This window comes from Schistocerca piceifrons, chromosome 6 (assembly GCF_021461385.2).
Source record: "Schistocerca piceifrons isolate TAMUIC-IGC-003096 chromosome 6, iqSchPice1.1, whole genome shotgun sequence".
NCBI lineage: Eukaryota > Metazoa > Arthropoda > Insecta > Orthoptera > Acrididae > Schistocerca > Schistocerca piceifrons.
In genome coordinates, this window is record NC_060143.1 from 135,524,122 (window position 1) to 135,534,608 (window position 10,487).

Here is a 10,487-nt window from a genome sequence, read left to right on the forward strand (position 1 = left end):
TACACGATCAGGCAATTTGTCAAACTTCGCTATGTTTGCCAATTGTTTCACCGGGTACGACGCTGTTTGACATCTTTGAGAGATACTTTGACTGGCGGAAAATTTTGACAAAGTAGCGGATGTTCTTTGAGTCGATGCTTCGCCGCATATGTTTCAAAAAAAGTGCTTTATTACAATTTATTTCATTGTATCGTGAGTTTCTACCACTATGGAATTCACGATCATGAATAAAAACATGAAAATAGCACTGACAGTTACCATAATGGTTGTGGTGTCACACCTCTGTCAGCTATATATCACGCAGGATAAGATTAAGAAGAAAATCAATATCCTACACACAAAATACTAGCGTGAATGCAATAAAATAAAAATCGTTCTCCGGTTGTTCCACGAACGATGTAGACAATACGTTTCTGCGTGTGGTATTTCAATGCATCGTTAGAAAAACAAATACAAAAGAATAAGTTTTCGCATACTTGTGTCTTCTGTTTCACTGTGGGGGAAGTAACTCTAGACAACTTATTAAAAGTTTCACCGTCCACTCGGAGAATAGTTGGTGTGGTCGTCGGTTTTCCAGTGTTGCACTTCCTATAATACATTTCCATGCGTACATATGTTTCTCGTTTTAAACCATTCACTGGACCAGCGTTTTATTTTCTTTTTCTTATTTTCTAAACACAGTGCCAGAATCAACGTTAGAAATGCCTTACCTGTCGCCACTGTCATCATGAGAATTGCGTCTACTTCAAAAGCGAGATTAAATTGACAAACTTGTGGAACGGTCTAGTTTGACAAATCCGTGGATGGGTAAGAGCAAATCTGGCTAATAAGTTTGATCGTGTACGGAGGCCTTAGTATCGCAGCTGTCAAAGAGCGTCGGCCAAAGACCATCATACTTGGATCAACTTCAGCTACAATATGGCCGCAACGAGGTGACACTATAATCCGTTCATCGTAAGAATAAACCTGATGTAAACAAACACAAACGCGATGATTGGTCAGAAGCCGTAGCACACGTACACTGGTGTTACTACGCTCTTGGAAGTAGGTCCTGCTTATGTATTAGAGTCTGGAACCGCAAGACCGCTCCGGTCGCAGGTTCGAATCCTGCCTCGGGCATGGATGTTTGTGATGTCCTTAGGTTAGTTAGGTTTAACTAGTTCTAAGTTCTAGGGGACTAATGACCTCAGCAGTTGAGTCCCATAGTGCTCAGAGCCATTTTTTATGTATTAGATATTTTATTACTAAGTTACTTTACATGAAATTTTAAGATATTCAAATGTATTAACAGCTATCAACGATTTTCTTAATCGCGCTTTAGCTACGTAGTTTTTATTTCAAAAATCGTGTACTGCCACAGCCTCTGCAGCGTTGTACTCTGATTGTCGCTCTGTTAATGTGCAGTGTGAAAATGGCTGAGGCTACTCTATGTTTCGTAGTGAAAGACATGCGTGGAACACTGTTAAAAATGCCGGGAAACAGGCTGTTCTTAACTTTTTTCATAAATTTACGGTGATAATCGGCTTTGATGTTTTCCCTGTGATGTATATACTGCAAATGATAACGAAAAACAACAATGAACGTGTAGCGCAGTTGGGAGCGTAATGGACTATCCCCAACACGCAGGTATTCGTGTGTTGGTTAAGTCTTCCCAGTATCTTTTTTTTTCTCGTTCAATTTGAAATACCTACATCTCGTAGTTATAAAACTCATCATCATTATTTATGAATAATGCAGTATTCTTGTTTCTAATTACATATTGGATGCGAAATTCCTGTTTCCATTTCAAATACAAACTGTTAATCATCGATGTTTTATGAAAGACAGCTCCGGTTCATAAAAGTTGTTAATTAAGAAAACGTAACAATTAAATTTTTTAAGGCAGAAATGAAAAACCAAATCCTTTTTATCTGGACTACATCCATCGTCTTATACCACAGAGGTATGTAAGTATCGTAGAAACATGAAAAACATCCATTTTCACAAAATCGAGCACATCACACAAATGCTGGATTTTTACTTTTGCTACTGTACCATTACCATATGAACCCAACAGAACTGATCTGGAACCAAGCTGCGGGATTTGGCCAGAGAAGTAAACAGACTTTTAAGCTGCCAGACGTACTGGAACTAACACACGCAGCTTTTTCACACGTCACTGTCGAACGCTGGCGGTATGTAGAACGGCTCGTCATAAAAGAAAAGAAAATGCTTCGCCTTGTTGACTTCGTGGATTCTGTTGCAGATAGGTTCGTTATCAATTTAGCAGCTGACACTTCCAGAACTGAAATGTATTTCTCGGATTCGGATAAGGAAGGAGCCAAGAGATTACCTTTAGTTGCTTCAATATTTAACTATACATCCTTCAATACTCTCTTATGCTACACACAGCTTATGCAGAAGAATCATCCTATTGTTAAGTCGGGAATTTTCATTATTCTTGTTTCTCTGCCTCGTGATGACTGGGCGTTGTGTGATGTCCTTAGGTTAGTTAGGTTTAAGTAGTTCTAAGTTCTAGGGGACTGATGACCATAGATGTTACGTCCCATAGTGCTCAGAGCCATTCCATTCATTATTCTTGTTTTTAATTACAATAGTGTGTTAGCTAAAAACGATACCGTGTTGCAGTCTTCGTCTAGTCGTCTAAGGAGCATATTGTGGGAGATTTGCAGTGTATTATTTCATTCTGCTTAAAAATTAAATGACATTTGTAGCCGCGTTGCTCCTCTGCTCGTTTCTTTTTACGTGTGAACTGCAACTGGACACGCCACTGCAGGCTAGCTGTGCCAGCTGACCGGCCAGTGCTGTCCAAGTTAAATGCACCGGTAAAGCTATTGCCGGAGTGAGATTCATTGGAAGAATCCTAAGGAAATGCAATCCGAAAACAAAAGAAGTAAGTTACAGTACACTTGTTCGCCCACTGCTTGAATATTGCTCACCAGTGTGTGATCCGTACCAGATAGGATTGATGGAAGAGATAGAGAAGATCCAACGGAAAGCAGCGCGCTTCGTTACAGGACCATTTAGTAATCGCGAAAGCGTTACGGAGATGATAGATAAACTCCAGTGGAAGACTCTGCAGGAGAGACGCTCAGTAGCTCGGTACGGGCTTTTGTTGAAGTTTCGAGAACATACCTTCACCGAAGAGTCAAGCAGTATATTGCTCCCTCCTACGCATATCTCGCGAAGAGACCATGAGGATAAAATCAGAGAGATTAGAGACCACACAGAGGCATATCGACAATCTTTCTTTCCACGAGCAATACGAGACTGGAATAGAAGGGAGAACCGATAGAGGTACTCAAGGTACCCTCCGCCACACACCGTCAGGTGGCTTGCGGAGTATGGATGTAGATGTAGAAACGGAAATCCAATGAGATTTCAGCAAACGCGGAAGAATACGTAGTGCAATGTTTACATCAGGTTTATTCTTATGATGAACGGATTATAAAATCCAAGAGAAACTGGTATATGATACTGCGCTCACATGAGCCTCTCACAATGATTTCTACAAATTTCTGGGAAATAAAAACTTTTTCAACACTAGTGAGAGAAACTCTGACAATTCTGCTGTGTTGTTGTGGTCTTAAGTCCGAAGACTGGTTTTGATGCAGCTCTTCAAGCTAGTCTTTCCTGTGCAAGCCTCTATCTCCTAGTAACTACTTCAATCTTCTGAGGTGTGCATGTCATATTGGTCGTTACAGAACTGTTAACTTCTTACTTTCATACATCGATATGTACACATCTGAGAGCAAACCATGTTGATCTGCGATCTTTGATTGTGTTGATACACCGCTTCTGCCTCAGGGCGCTCATAAAGAGGGCATTATTATGGGTCGATATGTATTGGGAAGGTGATGTAGAACTGAATGATCAAGAAATTTTATCCGGAACTGAGCTGCTATATATTGAACACAGATTTGCTGCATATGATTAAATAAGGCGATGACAGTATTTATGGATTTTGAAAAGAACTGTGTTTAAAACTGTGAATCAACGATCCGCAGCTCTGCATACTTTCGCGTAGTTAGCGTTCTGTTGTAAAATTAATTGTCGCACCGGGATTTGGTTGAAACGTATCTCATGGATTGCGCATGGCTAGGGACGTTAGTTCTCCTCCCTCACATATATATTTTTGTGAAAGAACAGAGATCATTTCGGTATGTCCACGATCTTGACATGGAAGTTATAAATAATTATTTGCTATAAAACTGTTTTAAGAAAATCATTTTGTAGAAAATTAGGACCCAGAATTATAACCATGTAAGAGATACTATGTTGCTTGCTCCACATTGCATGTAGCGTTACACACTTCAATATCATTTTTACTTTACCATATTAATTTAGCCTAACTGCAGCGCTTCTTGCTGTTCTCCACTTTAGTGAGAAAACTTTTACTGTGCAAGAATAGTTCAGGGCCATAGTCATCCAGTTACACTATACATACGGAACAATGTCGTCACACAATTAATCAGTGATTAGATCAGACAGCTTACATTTAGTTTGGAAGTTATTTTCTTGTTACAAAAATTTCATTTCAGTTAACAGTATGATCCAACCGTACCTGAAACATTTTTCTGAGTTTTGTTCGCAAGTTACGCACATAAATCAGCAGTGGAGTTTAATAGAAGTAATATGGATAATTTATTCAGATAAAATGGAGTAGATCATCTGATGCGTAATTTTTATTGGTTTATTTTGGCGGATTTTTGAGATGTTGAAAACTGTCTGCTACAACGTCAGGCAACACACCTGTTCACTCGACTACGCAAAAAGCGGGGTTTAAGTTATTCCATTTTTCGGTAATTAATTTCGTGAACTTACACTCTACACTACACACAGAGTTTTTAAGAAAAAAAAATTACGTTGTTTATCCATTTAAACCTGTTTACTGTATTCATTCCTCAGCCCCTCTCTACAGTTTTCCCTCCATACTTCCATTAACAAATAAACTATTACCCTAAGCCCCAAGTTGCATCCTGGTAACTGATTCCTTATTTTAGTCAATCTGTGTCATAAATTTGTTTCCTCCCAATTCGATTCAATACCTCATCATTAGTCATTCAATCTACCCAGCTAATCATCAGTGTTTTACTGCAGCACCACCTTTCAAAAGCTTCTATTCTCCTCTTGTATGAACACCTTAGCGTCCACGTTTTACTTCCACAAAAGACTACACTCCACAGAAATACCTTCAGTAACGACTTCCTAACGTTTAAAATTTATATTCTTTCAGAAACGCTTCTCCTAATATTTCCAGTCTGCATTTTATGTCTTCTCTACTTCGGCCATCGTCAATTGTTTTGCTGCCCAAGTAGCATAATTCATCGACCACTTTTAGTGTCTCATTTCCTACTATAATTTCCGCAGCATCACCTGATTTAACTCGACTGTATTCCATTGCCCTTGCTTTGCTTTTGTAAGTGCCTGGCAGAGGGTTCATCGAACCATTTTCATACTACTTCTCTACCATTCCACTTTCGAATGGCGCCTGGGAAAAAGGAACACCTAAATCTTTCCGTTCGAGCACTGATTTATCTTATTTTATTATGATGACCACCTTATTATAGTCTCTTTTCAAGACACTGTTCATTCGGATCAGCTGCTCTTCCAAGTCATTTGACATCCCTAACAGAATTACAGTGTTATCGCCAAACCTCGATGTTTTTATTCCTTCTCTCTTAACTTTAATTTCCTTTCCAAACTCTACCTTGGTTTCCTTTACTGCTTGCTCAATGTACAGATCGAATAACTTTGGGGAAAGGCTACAAGTCTGTCTCACCTCCTTCTCAACGAGTGCTTTCCCTTCATGCCTTTCGACTCTTTTAACTGCTGTCTGGTTTCTGTACAAGTTGTAAGTAATCTCCCGCTCCCTTTATTTTATCATACTACCCACAGAATTTGAAAGAGTGTGTTTCAGTCAGCATTGTCTAAAGCTGTCTCTAAATTTACAAAAGCTATAAACGTGGGTTTGCCTTTCTTCAGTTTATGTTCTAAGATGAGTCGTAGGCTAGTATTGCGTCGAGTATACCTAAATTTCTCTGGTATCTAAACTGATCCTTACAGGAGTCGGCTTCTACCAGTTTTTCCACTCGCACACCCGATTTTGAAGAGGAGGTTCTGGAACGTGTTGCAGCAGACCCCACTACAAGTGCTCGTCGTATTGCAAGTGAAATGGGAGCTTCACATACTAGCGTGAGGCGAGTACTCCACGAACAACAATTATACTCATATCACCCACATCGAGTCCATGCAACACTTGTGACTGATTTTGCACCAAAGGTCGCACTGTGTCAGTGGTTGCTCCAACAATAGATTGATCGATCATATTTCCTCCAAATCGTGCTGCTTACTGACGAGGCCTCATTTGATCGTGATGGTATTTCGAACAGCAGGAATAGCCATGTGTGGGATGAGGAAAACCCCCAGGCTGTAGTAGATTCACACCAAGTACGTTTTGCTGTGAATATATGGGGCGGCATTGTAGGCGACAATCTCAATGGGCCAGATCTTTTACCTGCCTGTCTGAATGGCCACCTGTACTCGAGGTTCGTACAGTTGTTGGAGAACGTACCCCTGCCTGTTCATGGAAGAATGTGCATACAACATGACGATGGACCGCCTCACTTCAGTGTGGATGTCCGAAACCATCTCAGTGCTGTATTTTCTGGTCCATGGCTTGCGAGGTTACCTGACCAGAATCCCCTTGGTTATTTCCCATGAGGATACGGAGATGGAATTAGTTGTCAGAACTGTAGCTGCCTGTCATGTGATTCGAAACACACCAGGGATATTTGTCAGGGTGCGTCAGAATCTTGTTCACCGATGTCATGCTTGCATTGAGGCTGATCGCCGTCAGTTTCGACACATGTTGTACAAATGGTTCAGATGGCTCCAAGCACTATGGGACTTAACATCTGAGGTCATCACTCCGCTATACTTAGAACTACTTAAACCTAAGTAACCTAAGGACATCAAACACTTCCATGCCCGAAGCAGGATTCGAACATGCGACCGTAGCAGCCGCGTGGTTCCGCACTGAATCGCCTAGAACCGCTCGATCACAGCGTCCGGCTGTACAAATGGTACGTTGATTGTGTCTATGATGGTATTTGCAGTTAACTGTAACTAATGTAAACATAACCGTACACAGTAATGCGATTTTATTCCTATTATCTCCTTATGCTGGCTTTTCCGATCCCAGGTTCTCTACCTCAAATTGTTCAGTAGAGCATCCTCTATATCCTGTTAAATTTTTGCACGCTCTCACGGAAACTTCCTGTATAAAATGAGAAGAGTGATTAGCAGTATTACAATGGCAACACCTACAGCTAGAATCCAGTAACAAACGCATGACTTAAGAATTGGTAACGCACTGCGTGGTCATTGTCAGACTGCTGATCATCTACAATCACTGCAGGTTGGGGACCATTCCTACAAGAGAGTGCAAGAATTCAAATACCTAGGGGCACTTTTCACTGAGAACTCGTCATGTGAAGCAGAGATCAATGCCAGAATACAAGCAGGAAGCCGATCTTACCACAGCCTAGCACAACTGCTTCGGTCCAAATATCTCTCCAGACAGTTCAAGATTCGACTGTACAAAACCCTGATCCAGCCAATGCAGTGGGCCGGCCATGTGGCCCGGATGGAGGATCACAGATGGCCTCGGAAGCTCCTGGATTTCACACCTACAGGAAAGAGACCGCCAGGGAGACCCAAGAAGCGTTGGAGGGATGGACTCCATGAAGATTTAAACCAAGTGTCAACAGATGTGAACGGATGGCGGATAGCAGCAATGGACAGAATACAGTGGAGGAGAAAAATGGTGGATGTGTGCGGTTCGCTGGGTTGATCACGTAGTAGTAGTAGTATTGCGAAGACAATAATGCACCTTGCAGTGCGGTGTGGCCTATTAGACGGTACGCATGTAAGTGCAGTGTGTGAGATGTGCATAGTTTCTCACTGTCGTCCTCTGGCGTTGATTGTATTGCAGAATGACACCATTTCTAGTTTGGAAGTATTTTACAAAGTGTGATAGCAATGAAGTAGAATGGTCCAGTTCATTTAAAAGATAACAACGGGAGGAGCCACAACAAACTCGCGTCACAATAAAGTCGAAAACATTCACAATGTTCCTTGGAAGAGAACATAAATTTGAGTGACAGACTTGTTATTTTATTGACGTGCTATAAACTCGGTATAATAACTGAATCCTTAATTTTGTGGTCGCTTCATGGTGAAAAATTGATGACGATGCAAGAAAGTTATCTTGTTACATTTGCCCTCGCAGTTGCCCATCCGCGTTCTTCACGTTAGCAATCTTTGCTGGAGACGATGAGACCGATTTCTGCCGCAGCCTCAACCCCGTATCGATCGTGATCTCCTATTCCGTCCTCTTCGTTATAATTTTTCGGTCTTTTTCAAAATCTACTTTTATTACTGGAAAAGACAGAAAACCGACTATCTCAGAAACCAGTTGTTTTGAGAGGTTTTAAAACTCAGGTTAAACTGGAGTCGGAAGGAACCGTTGAAACCGAAAACCCTTTGTTTCAGCGATAACTGCCATCCCTACCAAGTGGTGAAAAAACATCGTACCCACCCTCTCCTTTGACACCACGACCGAACTCTAATGAGTGCATAGATCTCTCTGATCACTTTGGCTCCTCTCAAGAACTTTTCCCAACAGTATCCTCAGAGTAGAGCTTAAATTAAATTTGTAGAGTAACGGCACGTTGTCTGCCGCTCTGCAATCACTATTTGTTCAGCAAAGAAAAATGAAACGATCGCCTGCCACTAATGGCAGGGAGGCCCCAACCGGGGAAGTTCAGCCGCCGAGTTGCTAGCCTTATTTCAGGTGACGCCACACTGGGCAAGCTGCGTGATGGTGATGACTAGATGATGATGAGGACAACACAACACCCAGCGGGGAAAAAGACTCTAACCCTGTTGGGAATCGAACCCGGACCCGCTGCATGGTAGGCAAGCACGTTACCACTTTTTTTATGGTCTCATTTTATTCGTTATTGTTCGTTGCATTTGTTCGGGACGGACGTACGATGACACCTGCTCAAGTTTATCGTTGACCCGTTCACTCAATTTTTTTATTACAGAGGGCAGCTAAACAGGCAGACAATTGTTCATTAATTCACTATCAATGCCTGTTACTTTTTACTTCTGCAGCGAACTCGTGTGAAGAATGTTCTTGGCATTGTGAAAGACGCTGGTTTCAATACATGAATATTTTAATGATTATCTTTTTGTGTGTTGTAACCGCTGTCCACCACCTTAGTCTCTTTAATTGATCGGGTTAGAATTCCCTGCAATCTTCCTACGGACTGGGTGCACAGTGGAAACACTCCTCTTCTTTCGCTTAAACGAAGTGACACTCCACCAATCAAACAGCTATAAAACAGTTACAGAGTCACTGTGGGATTCAGTTGTTACTGGAAAGTGTAAGCTGTTTAAGTCAGCAAAAAAATTAAATATTCGGTAGTCATCATTATTTTCCTTTCTCAAAGTATTCAATTCACAAGAAGAATCCCTACCACCTATGTAATTTTGATCTTAACAATAAGAATTTGCACACCCTATACAAGCAACGTGCATTTAATATTCGCCAGAACGGGAACGATCGTCCAAAGCTCTGTAAGAGCAGAAATCCTCGCACGATGGATTTTTATTTTCATAAACAATGCAAAAAAATCAATAGGTTGGTTTGAATAGGATTCCAGTAATGTGTATCTGTCGTGTAATGATTCATATTGAACAGAACAAACGAATTTATGCATTTGCATATAAACTGTCGGTGCTGTGCTGCATATGCAATCATAGCTATATTTATAATACAATCACTCTTTGTTGCCATTTGTATGCATATGAGGCTATGTATATTACGCAAATCGGTCAACCTTTCGTCCTCCACATGGATACACTCACTTTCACGTGAAATATAACAATGATAAGCTTGAGTGTACGGTCATAGCATTAGCACTGAAGTCGCCACATTGCTAAAGTCTTTCGTGGAGGTTTAAACATCTAGCTCTTCTTAATCAGTCCTCTCACTGCGCCTTGTACATAACGTTCTCGCACTTTATTCACTCCATTCAAAGACAGTAAGCGCTGTTACAGTACTTTCTGTGTATAGCTTTACTAAAAAGAGATGCCAAGAACTTTAATTCATATGTCCTTGTGATATCGACAGCTACGGTGCCACAACGTAAGTGCGCTCTCGTAGGTTGGCGCTACGAGAGCTGACGAACAATGCCGACCACAGCGCCCTCTAGCCGACGCTGTGGACTTCGACGAGCGCCGCTCCACAATCAGCCCATTTGATCACGAGTAGACGACCGAGCAACATTGTGGGCGAACCACTACAGATTTTGCCTTTGTAACTTCTAGTAGCTCTTAGCTTTGATACCTGTACCGCTTCGCACCTACATGCTCATCTCAGCCAGAGTTAAGTAACCCTTTATGTACTCATATTT